At 42.2% G+C, this 17,218-nt stretch overlaps 1 protein-coding gene across 1 annotated transcript in view; it reads left to right on the top strand.

Moving 5' to 3' along the window:
- Positions 1–17,218, top strand: part of GRK5 (G protein-coupled receptor kinase 5) — a 240,768-nt gene that overhangs the window by 91,302 nt on the left and 132,248 nt on the right. The window lies entirely within an intron of this gene.

Raw genomic sequence — 17,218 nt, 5'->3', positions numbered from 1 at the left:
TCACTGTGGGAGGCTGTGTAGATCCAGAATCGGCCTTTACAGCCACCTGCAGACCCACTGCTAGAGATCAATGTGTTGATTGACCTATCTTCTATGAATCTGTCTAATCCTTTTAAAGAGTTATCTATATAGACTTTATCTTTGGAAGACAATCTTACTCGGTCACGAGTGGTCGCCATGATGATGAATTTTGTGAGACAGATCATTATTATTTTCATTCTCCAGTGGGAGAAAATAGGGAAGGAGTTTGTGTCTTTCCACTAAAGGTCCATAACCAAGGGTTTATTCAAACATTAAGAAGGCATGTGGTACAATCATTCATGGTTTCTACCATTTCAGACTGCAGGTGGAAAAGTTGAATGTTTTAAAAAATAATCCTCTCCCTGAATTCTCAAAATTAAGATGTTTAGAGGAAAGGATAAGCTAAGATTTATTTCCATGGGGGAGTACTTATATTTTGTATTTATATTATATATTATAGAATATATTTCAATGTATTTTTAATTAAAGGTTTATTATAATATTGTATTCTTGTATTTTTATGCTTGTATTTTGTTCAGTGCTTTGGGTAGAATTGGTCCAGAAAGTTGGCTTATAAGTATTTAAATAAATAAAATAAAATATATGATTCTCTCACCAGCAACCTCAAATGATATAGTCCAGAAAGGGCTGTACTGTGCTGTTTTTGAATATCTGGATGGCTGTGAGGAAGGATTTAAACAGGATCTCCCCCTGGATCATACACTTTCCAACATGATACAGACAGACCAGGTGTGGGCAACTTGTGCCCCTCCAGTTGTTTTGAGGTATACATCAACCCTCGCTATTGACTGTGCTTGCACGATAGCACTTTAGGCTCACAAGTTGCCCACCAGTGAGATAGATCCATTGTTACTATCTTCAGGAGAAGGTAGTTTTTGTTCCCAGCAATCTGGTTTATATGATATAATACGATAAGTTTTTATTTCCTGCTTTAAAAAAAACCCTGTATCTATAACACAGCTTGTGGCACCTTTGAGGTTAACTTTTTAAAAATGGTGGCATGAGTTTTCAGAGGCAACACAGCATTCCACTCCATCAAGATATTCAACTTTGTGAAGTAAGAAATTGTTTATGGAAGTTTCTGACACAGAAATCAAAGCTAGTCTTCTGGAATTAGAAACAATGTCTAGGCTGTGTAGATAGAGAGCCATTGCCGTTTTCATTTTCAGTGCATCAGCTTTTTGATGCAGAATGTGATGGGGATGAGAGTAGAAGAATGCATGATGGCGAGTTTGCAGCAGCAACAAATGCATACACTGCAATTGCCTAGCATCAAGTCAGAAATTGCAAGATGTGCAACATCAACAAATCACACGGATCATAAGAACATAACAATTGTCCAGCCAGCAGTCTGGGTTCTATACATCATTGCATGAGTGGGCTTCCCCTTCCTCTCATCCCCTCTTCAGCTGCCCCCAAGCGGCTCCAGAGTGTCCCTCAGTACTCCAGAGAAACTTGGGGGCAGTCAGAGGCTGCAGAGGGGGTTAGGCATGTACAGCTGCCTTCATGAGGATGGGAACCCTTGATGATCAGGATTTCCATCACTGTGGAGGGAGCTCAACATATGACCCCTGTTAGACTCACACCGATCATGTGTCAGTGGGTGGGTGTGGCCTGTGTCCAGGAGGTGGGGTTAGCCGGTGTGTTCTGGATATTCCTCTCAAGCAGTGGCTACCGACAGTTGCCAAATGCCCATATAAGGACTTCTGCCTCTGCACATATGCTGATTTCTGTAGTTGTAATGATTTTAGGAGCCTACAGCTCCTAAGGTGACAGCCCTGCACAGAGTTGAATTAATATATTGGATTTCTATGTCTTGGCATCTCATCTGTAGTGACAAAATACTTATTTTAATTAAAAAATTCACATTTCCACTGGAAACCCTTTCAAAAAATTTCCAAAATCCATGTCACCATACCTTTATTAGATCAACTAAAAGGTAACAAAATACTGGGCAAGCGTTTGAGTTCTCCAGAACTCTTGATCAGCCTAGGTGGCAAACAAAGTTTAAAAAGGCAGGGTTGTGGGGAGGAGAAAAGTGGCTCATGTTCAAGCCATGGACTCTGCATTTGGTGACAGTCTTAAGATGAAAAGTAGGAGGAGGCTGCAGACATTCAACTCAGGCTCTACCGGGTAGAGAGGCAGTTTTATACACAATATAAAATCATTGGGCCTATAGTGCAACTTTAGCAGCATATAAAACAAGGGTGAATTTGGTGTAGTTGCAGTCTGAGGAATATGTTCTTGCCAAGTGCAGACTTCCAGCTGTTATCAGTGGTATATAAACAGCTTTCTGAGTTTACAGATAAGGCAGAATAGGGGCTATAGTGGATGTGAGCAGAAACAGATGCACAAGTGACGTGTCTTCACAGGTTCCATATGCCAATGTGTTGCTGTCAGAAATAGCCAAGCACACAGGAAACAAATGAAACCTGAACCATCACAACTCTACAACTTAACAGGGCTGTAAATTCCTTGATTTCAGTGGAGATAGGTCACATAGACTTTGACTAACACATTTTTGACTGAGTTCCTCAGCCCCTTGACTGCCACATTATTTCCTCTAACACATCAGAATATCACCAGGTGAGAGGCTGAAAAAACACCTACTAGGACCAAAGAACAGTACTTCAAATATTAGTAGGGTTCCTTTTAATAACGTTCTATTGTGGTAACTCTGATCCTTGAGAGGAATGACATTAATGTAATGCTAAAAAACTTGGCGGTGGAGAAAAACAAGCAGGGGTGTCTATGAATTTAACTTTATAAAATCAACCTTTAAATTCAGTAATTTAGGTAATTTTTATATATGTTGTTTTTAAGGTAGAGGGTTAGCATTAACCAATCACTTGCTCTGGTGTTTTCCCATTGGCTTTGATGGGACTATAGTGCAGTCATTTGTAATGAATGAATCGTATTTTTACTAGGTATAGTAAAAGAATGGAAGTATAATTCTAGTAGGATGCAGGAAGCTGCCTTATGCCTAACTGTCCATCTAGTTCAGTATTGTCTACTCTAACTGGCAGTGACTGTCCAAGGACTGTCCAATGTCTCAGGCACTGGGTTTTCCATTGCCTGCTACTAGTGGATGCTTCAGTGTCAATGCGAAGCACCTTGAATAACTCCTTTAGAGTTCTGACTGGAACTGACTGAAACCCAGACCAGATTCACCGCCCCACTGACATCGGAGCCCCCAGTGCCTGGTACTGGCTTCTTTTAACTGGAGATGCTGGGGATTGAACCTAGGACCTTTTGCTTGCAAAGCATGTGCACTACCACTGAATAGAGAGCCAGTGTGGCGTGAAAGCCAGTGTGGTGTAGTGGTGAGAGTGTTGGACTGGGAGCCGAGAGATCTGGATTCTATTCCCCACTCGGCCATGGAAGCTCACTGGATGACTTTGGGCCAATCACAGATTCTCAGCCCAACCCACCTCACAGGGTTGTTGTTGTGAGGATGAAATGGAGAGGAGGAGGATTATGTACGCTGCCTTGGGTTCCTTAAGGAGGAAAAAAGGCAGGATATAAATGGAATGAATGAATGAGTGAGTGAGTGAATGAATGAATGAATACCTTTTCCTCAGATATATGAAACACTGAATGATGGAAGGTGAACATTTTTCTTTTAAAGAAAAATCCAAGAATTTTGTGTGTTTTTAGAAATAGGCTATCACAGACCAGCAAACCTCTGTTCTGTGAGAAGAAGGGAAAACAGGCAAAATAGTGTGCCCATGCTCCCTTTTTGCTCTTTCCTTCCTGTGGCCTTCTCTGCCACCACAAGGTCATAAATCTTTATTTCTTTGGCTGCCTCCACAAAGCCAGCATCAAAGCTCTCTAGGTCAGGGGTGGGCAGAAGATAGATCTCCAGATGTTTTGGACTTCAACTTCCATAAGTTCCTGCCAGCATGGTCACTGGTAAGGAATGCTGAAACTTGAAGTTCAAAACATCTGGAAATCTACCTTCTGCCCACTCCTGCTCTAGGTCTCAGGTATCTACTTTAGGTAGTGTGGGTTGGCTATAGATATGGGGTGGCTGCTTCAAAAAAAGAGCACAAAATTTCAAATAACGAGGTTTACTTTTTACTGAAGAAAAATGTCAATAGGAAAAAGTGTTAAAATTTTAATGGATACACACACACACACCACAAAAGACCATATGACCAATAGGGTAATAAAACAACCAGGGATAAACACATTCAGCTAACCTCACTAGAGTATGTCCCTATTTTATCAGGGTTCTTTATACAAGAAGTATTTTACTGTCATTGATACTGCTCTCTCAGTCAGTTCTCCAGTTCAAGCAGCTCTGACTCTTTCCTCTAGGACTCTGACCTTCCTTCTCTCTCTCTCTCTCTCTCTCTGCCTCTGCCTCTGCCTTTTATCTTCTAAAATTATTTTTCTCTCCCCAACTCCAGCCAATTGAGGGTGGGGTAGTTTCTTGTTAATTTCTGCCAACTAAGTTTCTGTTTCCTAAGTTAAAACTGTTTCTCTCTCTTCCGACATTCTATTGAACTTAATGACCTCCTGCTTCCTGACCTCTGTATTCTAATTAAACTTTTGAACTCTAAACTATTAATCTTTTGGCTGAAACAGAGTAGTGTGTGCATGCGCGCGCGCGCACACACACACACACACACACACAGTTTAACCCCATAATATCCTACAACAAAACTAAATGCCAAAAATGGAGGACATTCCATTCCATCATATAGGTGTCTTTAAAATGTCATTGGATTTTATGCTACATTGTGTTAGGTGTTTTATACTGGTTTTATATCTGCATCAGTACTATATTTGGTACCATGTAACAGTTTTGAAATTGTTACTGCAGTCATGACACTAACCTTGGGTTGTATCCAATGGTGGTTTTGCACTAGTGGAAAGCATTTCCATTTGTACAAGGCAAAGTACCCAATTTTTGCAAACCCCTTTACTCACTGCAGCCCCCTGTGCCCTCTGAAAACTGCTCCTGAGGACTGATGAACTCTCCAGAACCACATGGGATATGGCACATAGGGCTGCAGTACATAGGGTACATAGAGCTTCATCAAAAATCAGGTGCCTCAGCATACACAAGCAAAAGTAGTTTCCACTAGCACAACACCACCACTGGATACAACCCACTGAAAATATTTAGACCTGACACTGCTTGCATTCTTTTGTTGTTGCCATCTTCAGAGTTAAAACTGTAGATGTTCTGATTCTGGATTTAATTTTTTCCACCCTCCTGAAACTGTTGTCCTTGCTTGTTTGGAGTCTGTTTTACTAAAAAATAAATATGGTCAGAATGGCCAGGCCAGAATGAAATAAACTGATTTGTAAGGAATACGATAGGGCCTTTCTGTCCTGTGTTGATGAAGAAAAGGAAGTTATGGTCTTAACACTGAAGACTTTTATTTTTTTTAAGTGTGCCATACCTAGAGTCTGGGCTGGGAGGAGGGAAAAACATAGATGCTAATATAACCCCTTCAAAGGCAGGATGAGAGCAGACTTAGTTTGGAGCAAAAGTCAAAATGTCTGAAATTGGTGTGCAGAATATTGTTTCATGGCATGGTTTTTTGTTTTGTTTTTTGCATTTGACATTTTGGGCATGTGATTTAATAGTGGTTTGGCTGCTTGCAGAAAATAGGGAAGAAAATGTTCCTGGCCTTTGGCAGAAGTGAAAGTGACAACCTTCCCAACACCCTCATTTCCTTTAGTTTAAGGTCTGGCTTCCAGGGGGTGGGAGGCTGTCATCACATCATCAGTGAGTTCAAATGAGAGCATCATCACGCCAAGGAGCTGACAATTCAGGAGAGAGGGAGATGAAACCAGGCAACTTTGTTTCCTTCTTATGGGGCATGTCCCAGGCATCGCCAGGAAGAAAATCACTGGCATAACGTTGCTTGCTCCCGTAGCAAATGTCACTCAACAGTCTGAACCACATTCTGGGATGGTTGGGGTCAGTTTGGCCTCTTACAATTCCAAGGCATATAAACTGTGGTCTGTTCAGTTTGCTCTCTGTGGATCTTTCAGAGGAGGCCAAAACACTAAGGTTCTGTCTGCTCTGTTTCTACACTAGGCTGTGCCTGGCATTTCTTGTCCACGTGTTAAACCAAGTATTTTGGACAAATCTCTTCTTGGGTGTTTGCATGTGGCTCACTTTAAGATTTTCCCCTTGGAGGAGGATATCTGTAATTAGCAGTAAAACTGTGAAGGTTGCCTCCGAAATAGGATCTGTCCTGCCTCTCCATCTATCCAAATTTGTAAGTGATCTCCATTTGAGCGGTGGGAAAATGTGACTTCTTTCCAAAAAATATGCTAGCCGAGGGAAAGACATGTGGATCCCCTTAAAAAAAAAAAAAAAGTATGAAGCTAAGTCCCTGGCCCATCTAGCTCAGGACTGACAGAAACCCTTCAAGATCTCAGGGACAGATTTTCCCAACTCTCCTGCCTGCAATCCCTTTTTTAAAAATTAGAGATGCCATGGACCTTCTTAAGGCAAAGCATGTGGTCTACTACGGAGTTGGTCTTCCCCAAAGCTTCCTTTCAACCTTGGCAGGGTTTGCCTGGCACTTGAACCCAGGGCTTCTCACACCTCACATAAGAATCCCTCAAACCAATAAGCTACACAAATCAAGTAACAACTGCACATATGGATGCAACTGATCTCGTCTGATCTTGGAAGCTAAGCACAGTCAGCCCTGGTTAGTACTTAGATGGGAGACCGCCTGGGAATTGGGCTTCCTGCATTGAGCAGGGGGTTGGACTCGATGGTCTTGTAGGCCCCTTCCAACCCTACTATTCTGTGATTCTATATTACATGTCTATAAAACAGTTGTCCCCCACACACACTCCACATACCTGTGCAGCATTAAAATGAGCAAAGAACAAACTTGATTAAAATATTGGTTAAATTATGCTAATCTTCACTATTCAATGTTGTTTTGGAACATCTTGTACTGACAGATAGTCAAGGTAACGGATGAGGAGATGGTAAAAGAAAAATGTTGGCATTTTGTAGAAGTGGTCACTGAAACTTGGCATGATAGTTAAAGCCAATAGTTGAGAGATTAGCAGAAGTCGGGTTTTCTGTTAATGTTGTTTTATGTTTCCAGTTTATTTTTAGCCAAGACACAATTAACTCAAAGAACTGGTTGCACTTGTTGTATTTTTAGACAGCTCTCATGCCTATTTAAGTGAAGCAGTATTTGCTTCTTCCTCATACTTGGGCTTTAAATTCCTAATCAACTGAACAAGAACAATAGTCTATTAGGGTGGAGGACCAAGCAAAATGAAATATATAGATCAAGGGTGCTCCAACTTCGTCATAGAAGGCCCACCCAAACAAAGAAGATCATTGTCAGAGGTTTCCACATGTGAAAGAATAAATATTTCAAAACACTTGGTATGGGAAACACATCAAAACTAAACTCACTTTTTGAAAAATTTGCATAGTAGCAAAGTGTCATTAAGTGATCACGAGCTAAATCATTCACCAGTTAAGTTCAAGAGGAACAGATCTGGAAGGTAGGAGGAAGTCCTTTGGACTTCACCCTGGTCATCTAACCTGTTCCTTCTGTAATCCTCATGCTTTAGAGCAGAGGTGGGGAACCTGTGGCCCTGCAGATGTTGGACCTAGCAGCCATCAGCCCCAGCCAATATGGCCAATGGTCAGGGATGATGGGAGTTGTAATCCAAAACATCAGGAGAGCCACAGGTTCCCCGTCTCTGTAGAAAATGTGTTTTTCATTTTAAGGAGGGGCAGTAGCTCAGTGGAAGATCATAAGGTTTGTATCCAGATGACCTTGGTTCAGTCCCAACCATCTAGGATGGCCCATGTGTCTTACTTTACAGAGGATGTTCCTGTATTGAAGACATCCTCTATTTTAGGGCCTGTCTGGTTTAAAGATAAAGGTCCTCCTGGAGCCATCTTTGTCACTTGAGGCTCAAGTAGCCTCAGTGGCATGGAGTGTCTTCTACCAGCTTCGGCTGGTGGCCCTGCTATGCCCTTATCTGGACAGGGATAACCTGGCTTCAGTTGTTTATGTACTGGTAACCTCCAAGTTAGATTACTGTAATGTGCTCTATGTGAGGCTGCCTTTGAAGACAGTTCAGAAGCTACAGCTTGTGCAAAATGCAGCGGTCAGACTGATGAGAGGGACCAGAAGGTCCGGACATATAAGACCAATTGTGGCCTACTTGCACTGGCTGCCTATATGCTTCTGAGCCCAATTCAAAGTGCTGGTTTGACCTATAAAGCCTTACATGGCTCGGGACCACAGTACCTGACAGAATGCCTCTCCTGGAATGAACCAACCCGTACACTACACTCTGCATCTAAGATGCTCCTCCGGGACCCTCCTCTGAGGGAGGCTCAGAGGGCAGCAACAAGGGAGAGGGCCTTCTTGGTGGTGGCCCCCAATTTTTGGAATAATCTCCCTGACGAGGCCCGCCTGGCACCAACATTGTCATCTTTCCGGCACCAGGTTAAAACTGCCCTCTTCTCTCAGGCATTTGGCAGCATATAAGGAGCTTCTTTGATTGTCTCTTGCCGATCGTTTTAAATTGTTTTAGATATATGTTGTTGTTTTAGATATATGTTGTTGTGTGTGCTATTTGTTCTGTGTCATTACTTTAATAGTATTATACTTTATATAATGTATTTTAATGGTGTTTAAATTTTTGTGACCTGCCCAGAGAGTTTTGGCTATGGGGCGATAAAGAAATATAATAAATGAAATAAATGAAATGAAAGAACCATGAGAAGGGAAAGCAGGGGCTGATGCACACAGTTAGCACATTGACAGCAGACTGAGCAGGCACACAGGTCACCTGGTCACAGTCATCCTCACTAGGATGAGATGTACTGTATTTACATTTAAATCATAAGTATTATTTCTAAATGTTCATCTCTACATATAAATTATGCATGCAAATTCTGTACATATCTGTATCCTCTTTTGTCTTCTTTTTATTTTTAATAATGCTTTCGCTCTTTTTTGGATATGCATAAGTTGCTGCTACCATCTTCAGTTAAAAGGCAGAGTTAAGAAAAACTACTGCCTGATACCCTGTCAGAGTGTGTTGTATTGGGCTGAATAGACCAGTACCCTGACCCAGTATTGGTTAAGCAGATTCTTATATTTGCATGCCAATCAGTTTTACTAGGTAAGACCCTTTTCATTTGGTTTTTGCTTGGCTCAACATTTACCCCTGTGGTAAGCTTAAGATCAGACTTATGTAATATGGTCTTAAATACTGTTTTGAGACTGCCTATTGCAGATGGCATTAGCCCACCTTCTTATATGAGAACATTCTATTTATTATAAGTATTTTGGTACTGCCCTTCAACCATTTTCCCAGCGTAATTGGTTTATAAAAACAATAAAGCTATTAAAATGTAAACATCAACTTTTAAAAGGCCACAAAATTATAAAAGCAGTATAAAACAGCCAGCAGGAGTAAAACTTTATCTAAAACTTTAGCTTGGGAAAATAAAGAGGTCCTTGCCTGGCACCGAAAGGAGAGTAAGGTATATTATTATTATTATTATTATTATTAATTACGTTTATATCCCACCTTTTTTCCTCTTGCTAGGAACCCAAGGCAGCTTATATGGTCCTCCCCCTCTCCATTTTTATCTCTACAACAACCCTCTGAGGTAGGTTAGGCTGCGAGTCAGTGACTGGCCCAAAGCCACTCAGTGAGCTTCACGACTGAGACGAGACTAGAATCTGGGTCTCCCGAGCCCCAGTGCAACACTCTCACCACTATGCTGGCCTCCTTGATATTTGCATATTAAGGCTTGAAAGATCCTTTCTATTTGTATCTAGCATTAAATCTTTCCACTTGCATGCTTTTTCTCAATACTGGACCAAACTGTCCTTGTACTTTTTCTCGAGTGGTCCCTTCAGTATTATTCCTTATTGGATGTAGCTAGTTTTTCTTACAATGGTTCTGCGGGGACATTCTTAGCTTCACAACAGTCAGTGATTTTCTGCTCCCCAGTGGGTAGAGTAATGTCTTTCATCTCCCCAAATTAAGTGGGTGTTTTTGTTTTGTTTTTAAGAAGAGGTGCTTTCCACATGGAACTGAGTGCAAATGTATCCTTTTTTGTTTACGCGCTAACAAGGGGCTCAAACAATTTCACAGCCAGCCTGTGGTATACATATTTGAGGTGGAAAGAGGACTCCAGCCTCTTGTCCCATTCCTCCTCATTATATCCCATCCCAACCGCACCCTGTCCCTGGACCGCTGAACTGTCTTAGGGCAGCACTATCCTGAATGGAAATAAAGGGTTGGATCCAGCTTCTTTTCCACCAGCAGGAACATTCCCTGGGTTGGATCCAGATTTAGTCATTCTTAGGGTAGACCCCTCTGAAATCCATGGGACTGAAGTGAGAGATGACTAACTCCTATTGATTTCACTCAGTGGGTCTGCTCAAAGCATGACTAAGTCTGGATCCAATCCCTTGAGTGGAGTTCCTGCTGGCAGAAAGTGGGGGGAAGCCATCTTTGTCAATTCCCCCTCCCTCAGCAGCCCCCAGCTGTTCCAGAGAGTTTCGCAACCCTACAGAGCAGATTGTTCAGGGTGGGGGTTGGGTGGGGAGATTGCTGTCCTGCCCTTTTGCTCATCATGGCGTCGTGGCACACCTTGGTAGGTCACAAATGATTGTAACTGGCCCGTGAATGCCCTCAGATGCTAACTTCAACTGGAATGTTATGCGCAAGTTCAAACTGGGAGCTTGAATAAGCAGTGCTTTCCATTTCATTATGCTGGTTGCGGCTGGCAACAACTGTATAATATAATAGCTGAGTAGTTCCTGCTTTTAGATTATTTCAGATTATTGTTTATATTGTTTACACTCTTGAATGAGAGCCGCTGAAAAGGGCAGCAATGTGGCATTGTCTGTCTTAAAAGGCCTCGGCAATTTTCAGCACACTTAATCCTTTTTTTCCCCCTTGATCTTTAGATAATTCAGATACCGTTGTTCAAAATGAGAATACTGACTCGAGAAACCCAGGATTCAGCCGGTTATGCTATGGGGGAGCAAAGCAGCGCTGCTTGGTGCCTCTCCCTCCCCCTTTTCTACTACTTCACAAATGAGATCAGTGGAAAGCAAAATGGGAAGGACATGGCGGCGGCAAAATCTATTGGAGGAAATGTACTTTTCCATGCACATCTGGCTTGCTGGGCTGCACATTCCTCTCTACCTGATGACAGTATTATATGCTGGGCTGTGGTGGTAGTTAGGCAGCTGCCCAAAGCAGCAGATCTCAGGTGCCAATGAAACTTTCCATTGACTGGGGCGGGCTCAGTGCTAGCTGTCACAATTCCCACTTCAAGCACTTTTTTTGCTGGCTAACTAGGATATTTTCAACAGATATTATTCCCTAAGCCTCCATATTCCAGCTATATCTTTACACTCTATCTAAACCCAGCAACTCATTGCTTAGAAAGAAATACATTGAGGCTTTTTGATGTTTCATATTTTGCCATTGCTGGCATTTTACAGGCATGGTCAATGACTCAACCTTGAATTTTTGAAGTTGGACTGTCCTGGGAGTTGTAACCTCAGAAGCCCTTGCCTTGCGAGAAAAAGAAAACTGTGGAGTGCAAGGAGATCTCAGGAGAGCTATACATGCTGTTAGAATCAATTCAAAGCACATTTTAAATTAAGTATTTTATTTACGAGATACAAAGTAACAATTATGTAACAACAAAAACATCAACACACTCAGGCTGTTTTACATTATTCATCACAGATCCTATACATATTTAAAAATCGTTGTCCCTGAACATACTTTTGTTGTATACGTTGTAAGCTCAGCTGCCCCAAAATAATCAATTCAAAGCACATTGATGCGTAAGAATTATCATTCTTGGTGTGTGTGTGTGTGTGTGTGTAAATACATGCCCCCTACCATGTAAAAATGAAGTTCAGTCTAATGCATATTAGAGAAGTACTCTTAAGACCTGGTTTGCACATTACATTAACCCACAGTTTATTTAATCCATGGCTTGTTGCCTTACCCAGGATTTGTCTGGCAGATGATTGAACAAACTGTGGTTTGTTTTCTCAATCCCTAGGTTATTTGCTTCTCTCCTCCTTTGCCCACTCCCTCCCTGTATCCCATTCACATACTGGAATGTAGAGTGGGTGGGGTTTTTTTTTTAACCACCTTTGCCTGCCACCTTTGTAGCCTGAAAAAATAACCCATGAACAACCCACAGTTCTGGATTCACCCCTAGTTTAAACAACCCAGAATTCACAACCCAACAACCAACCATAGGTCCTCTTTCTGGGTTGTTTGTGGTTAACATGGTTGGGTATACACAACATGACAACCCAGAATTCAACTATTCATACTATGGATTAGTGTTATGTGTTTGAACCTGAGAATGGATGTTTTCTTTAAACTACCAACATTTTTTTTAAACGAGAAACTTCTTATTCAAGACCAAACTATATGTGATACCTTTCACACAATTTGCAATTGTGTGAATGTTTTTCTAAAAAATGTAAATTGCAGGAATGCCTCCTCCCCCCGATCTGGATCCCATTTGCACCAATGGAAGCTTTCCTTCCAATGTAACTAGCAGTCATGGGAGGCACAATCTAGACTGGGACCACAGTGGAAGGCAAAGGATTAAAGTCCCCATACCTGCCCTTGTAGAGATTTCAATCCAGATTGAGGGACCTAAATCACAACATTACTAATTGTGTGAATGGGATCATGTCTGGTTTGGCCTCAGTAGAATACCTGGAACTGACACTTACGTACCTCGTGTGTGTGTGTAATTCTAAAGAGTCATTGGAACTTTTGACAATTGAATGATAAAGGAGACAAAAGGGTTTTTTTGCCCAAGCATGGAAAACAAAAAGGGCATGAATTAACAGATTGTGCCAGGACAAGAAGAATAAACTTGGGAATGTCTGAAAAAATTGGATGGAAGTGTAAACAAGTGCTTGAGCATGTCTTAGCATCTATATCCAGCATTTGTGGCAAGTAGCCCATACTCTCACTAACTTTGGCTATGTTAAATGGATAATATTTTTGCAGAGATGCACTGCTCCATCAATGCCTCCTAATGTTAAAGTGCTGGCAGAAACAACTTTCCCTTTCAAGTCAGGCATGCAATTCTGCATTTTTCTATCTTTCCTCTCAAATCTTGAAACATTTATATTATATTTGATGTGGCTCGTGAAACAACCATCCTAAATTCCCATTATATTCTTAGACTTTTTGGTAATTTGCACAAATGACTTACATGGGAAAATGTGTTTATTTTGCTATGTGCATACATGTGATTATGAATTTCTGCCAGGTGTACACATGGTGAAGTTAATATGTAGCATACGAAGGCAGTGGTCCCCAACCCTTTGGACCCATGGGCAAATTTGGGAGTTTGGAAAACTGCTGTGGCCACCACCACAAAATGTCTCCGGTGGAGGATGGGGCTAGTCACAAAATGGCTGCCATGGGGGTCTGGTTAGTCGAAAGAGGTGGAGGGAGAGAAATAGTGAGGCTACAAGCTGGGAGGGAGGGGAAAATAACAAGGTAAATATGTAGAGAGGATAGAGTGCGATTAGAGGCTGGGATGGGGACAAACAGCAAGATAAAGAGGGTGGGGAGAGAAAGTATGAGGCTAGAGGCTGGGGTGGAGCAAAGCAACATGACAAAGGGGTGAATGGGAGAGAAAGAGCAAGGCTATTTTTCTAGCTTCCTAGCTAGGGGCTAGGAAGGTAGAGAAGTGGTGAGAAAAGAGGTTGGGTAGAGAGAAATAGCAAGGCTAGTGGTTGGGATGGAGCAATAGAGAGAGAGCAAAAGGGGAAGGTTTGTGTGGACAGAAGAAGACTGGGTGAGGCCAGGAAGCAGATCTTTCCTTTTCTTCCTGTCCACTGAACAGCTGATCAGCAGCAGGTTCAGGAACAGGAAGGAGAACTTGGTATCCTAATGTTTTTCAAGTTTTTACAATTAAAAATAAAAATTTGAAGGGAGCAGGGAGTGGAGAGTTTTGTAGGTGCCACTTGAATTCCCCACGGGCACTGTATTGGGAAGCCCTGTACCAAGGCGCCATCCAGTGTAAAGATGGGTTTCTTCCATGAACTGAATCCATGTAGGAGAAATTATACTGCATGAAAGTGATTAGTCTCCGGATAACTAGTAGACTTTGCTACCAGCTGTCTCCTAGTGGTAATGCCCTTTTCTGTTTCTATTCTCTTTTCCTATTTCTGTAAGTAAATCTATCACAACTTTTTTCATTGTATGTGAATATTTGCACGTTCATATTTCCAGGTGCCAAGTAAAGTGGACAGGCGGCTACCATTTTAGCACCATATGTTTAAAATATCCTGAGCATTTGTCCAGCCACACAGGGTATGAGTGTAACTATTCTGTTTCAGTAATAAACCACAAGACAATTATTACACAGATCCGGCTGACTAATGCTACCTCTGCATTTCACTTGTTAGAACTATTTGGTGATCCAGTGCAAGTTCCCCCCATTTTCCCTTTCCCCTGCACCCCCCAAAATCTGCTCCAGAGAGTTGGAGGACCCCCCAGAAGAGTGTAGGAAGACGGTACAGGAGTCTTCCTACTGAGGTTGAACTGAGGAAAATTGCTTCCCCACAGCGTTCCATGACTGGGAGCCCCTGCTGGATCACCAACCCCCTTGCAACAGAAGGAAGCCTTCCATTTGTGGAAGGGATATGCTGGATCCAAGGCATTGTTTCTTGTTTCACATTAAGTTGATGGGTCAGCCACTGAGGCCCAAATTATTCAAATGTGACTTGTATATGCCATCAGATGGCATGATAAGTATCTCCTTGTTGTCTTCTCCTGGGCATTACAGATTGCCATATGGTAAGCCTGCACAGATCGGTGGGAATAACATTGTGGATTTCCACTTCTGATGGATGTCTCTTTTCAGTTAAGGTGGCTCTATGTATTCATTTAGCGTGACTTTCCTCCCGTTCCGCTTCACTGGAACATAGGCAATCCTAAGTGTTTTTGATGTTAAGCAACAGAAATGTTTGTAGGGTCAAGTTGATTTATGGATACATTTTAAACCAGGAGTGGGCAACCTGCTGCCCAGGCCACATGTGGTCCTCAGCCCAATTTCACGCGAGCCTTGGTCTAATTTTGAAAGCCCCCTGCAAGCCATCAGTTTTGACCTCTGGCAGGAGTAATCTGTCCCTCCTCTGGCAGCCTGCTGGGCAGGAAAAAAGCCGGGGGGGGGGAGAAAGGGAGGGAAAGGGGTGTCAGAAAGAGAAGGTGGCCCCACTCACTTTTGATTCTGGTCCTGCCCATCACTGGCATGTGCCTGCCAACAGATTACCCCAAAGGAATGCAGCCCTCAACAGAAAAAGGGTTCCCCACATGCCTACTTTAATCCAAGGTCTTGATGCTGCTGAGTGGTCCCACATTGTATGAAATAATGTGCCCTCCATTGGAGTTCTAGGGACTTCTTTAAGCCTCTTTTGAGGGTTTCTTCTTTTTTCAGGTGCCACTGAGTAGTTCTGCAGGCTCCTTTTTAGAAGGCACAAAATTAGTTGCAGTATGCTTCCTGTAGTTTCCTGGAACAAAATGTTTGCTTTGTGCTACATACAACAACAGTTCCAGAATCTTTTTAAGCATTCAGAATAGACCTTTGCTCTGAAATACTACTCTGTAAGTGGATATCATCAAGCAGAAGATTAAATAAAAACACTAGAAAAGGAAAATAAGTCATGTATTTCAGTCAAAGCAGCTATAACCGGACACAAGCGTCTGGAGGTAGAGGAGTTATTTTACTCATTGCCTCCTTTGATGACAGGGTACTTTAACACAACTGCCAGTGCCAAAGCCACTACAAATACAGACTACAAAACCTTTATTCACACAACTCCAAGGAACGCCCTTAAACCCTTGACGTGACCTTTAACGTTCATCATTTTTCTCTTGCCATCAGTCAACTCTCAACACCATTGGAATATTACACCCACAAAAATAAACTTAATTACATAGATGCAAATAAAGTATCATTTCAGAAACTTTTTATTGAATATTAAAAAAAGAATTGAGGCAAGATGTTGAATAATAGTTGTGAAACAGCTGATTATGTACAAAACATGAAGAATTCTGGTGCAAGTAAATGGGAATTCCATTTATATGGGGTTCTATTTTAATTAGCATATGTAGGACACAGGTGTGTGTGTGTAAAATCCATTACACTTCCTCCCTCCCTCCCTCCCTCCCTCCATTCTATACTGTCCAATAGCCAAAGCCCTCTGGGTGGTTCGCAAAAGCTAAAAAACCAAATACAACATGATAAAATATAAAACCTGAGCAGAGCAATACCGTGGCCCCTAGACATTGTCTGAGGGGCTATAGGGTACTGGGGGTTTTCACCTCCAAGGCTGTGGACAGAGGTATGACCTCGGCAGTGAAAATCCCCACTCTGATCTTCATCCCTTCCCTCTCCCAGGTGGAAAGCTCCATGATGGCTCCTCTTCTGAAGTTGGTGTCATGATCTTGGAAGAGGATGGGGAGAGGAAAAAAGGGGTGTGTCAGGGAGTGAGGAGAAGAGGGAGGACAAAGACCAGGATCTGCAAGATTCTATTGCCTCTCAAGTCCCATCCCTGCCCCTGGCTGTGCAACTCCACTGGATGGGCTCTGAGGCCATTCTAGTTGAAACTGCTGAAATAAAGGACAGAGAGGCAAACATCGCCTCTGTTGCTCCTTCTGCCCTGCTGATAGTAACCCAGCAGGGGATAGGATTCTCAGAAGCCTCTGAGATAACCATCTGTGATTATTTCTGGTAAGACTAGTGTAACACACGATATATGAGGCTGGCCTTGAAAGTGGTTCAAAAGATGCAACAAATCCAGAATGTGGTAGCCAGATAGATTTCAGCTGTTAGTTCCAAGGAACATGTAAACTGATCCTACTTGAGCTCCACTGGTTACAAGATTATTTCTGGGCTAAAATCCATTATTCTGGCGCTTACCTGAAAAAGCCTTTACAGTCTGGCTTTGGGAAGGATGTTTGAGGTAGTGTCTTCTTTCATAGGAACCTTGCAGCTCTTTTCAGATCTTGCACAGGTCTTATGCAGCTCCATTGTTACTAAGTTGGTGCCACACTGAAGAGGGCCTTCTTAATGATTGCCCCCGAATGATGCAACCAATTTGACCAGATCTGAGACCCTGGCCAT

The sequence above is a fragment of the Heloderma suspectum genome, chromosome 3 (assembly GCF_057233095.1).
Source record: "Heloderma suspectum isolate Gila_16-S chromosome 3, 16-S_ref, whole genome shotgun sequence".
Lineage (NCBI taxonomy): Eukaryota > Metazoa > Chordata > Lepidosauria > Squamata > Helodermatidae > Heloderma > Heloderma suspectum.
Note: the sequence above shows the minus strand (reverse complement) of the source record. Positions and strands in the feature narration are given on the sequence as shown.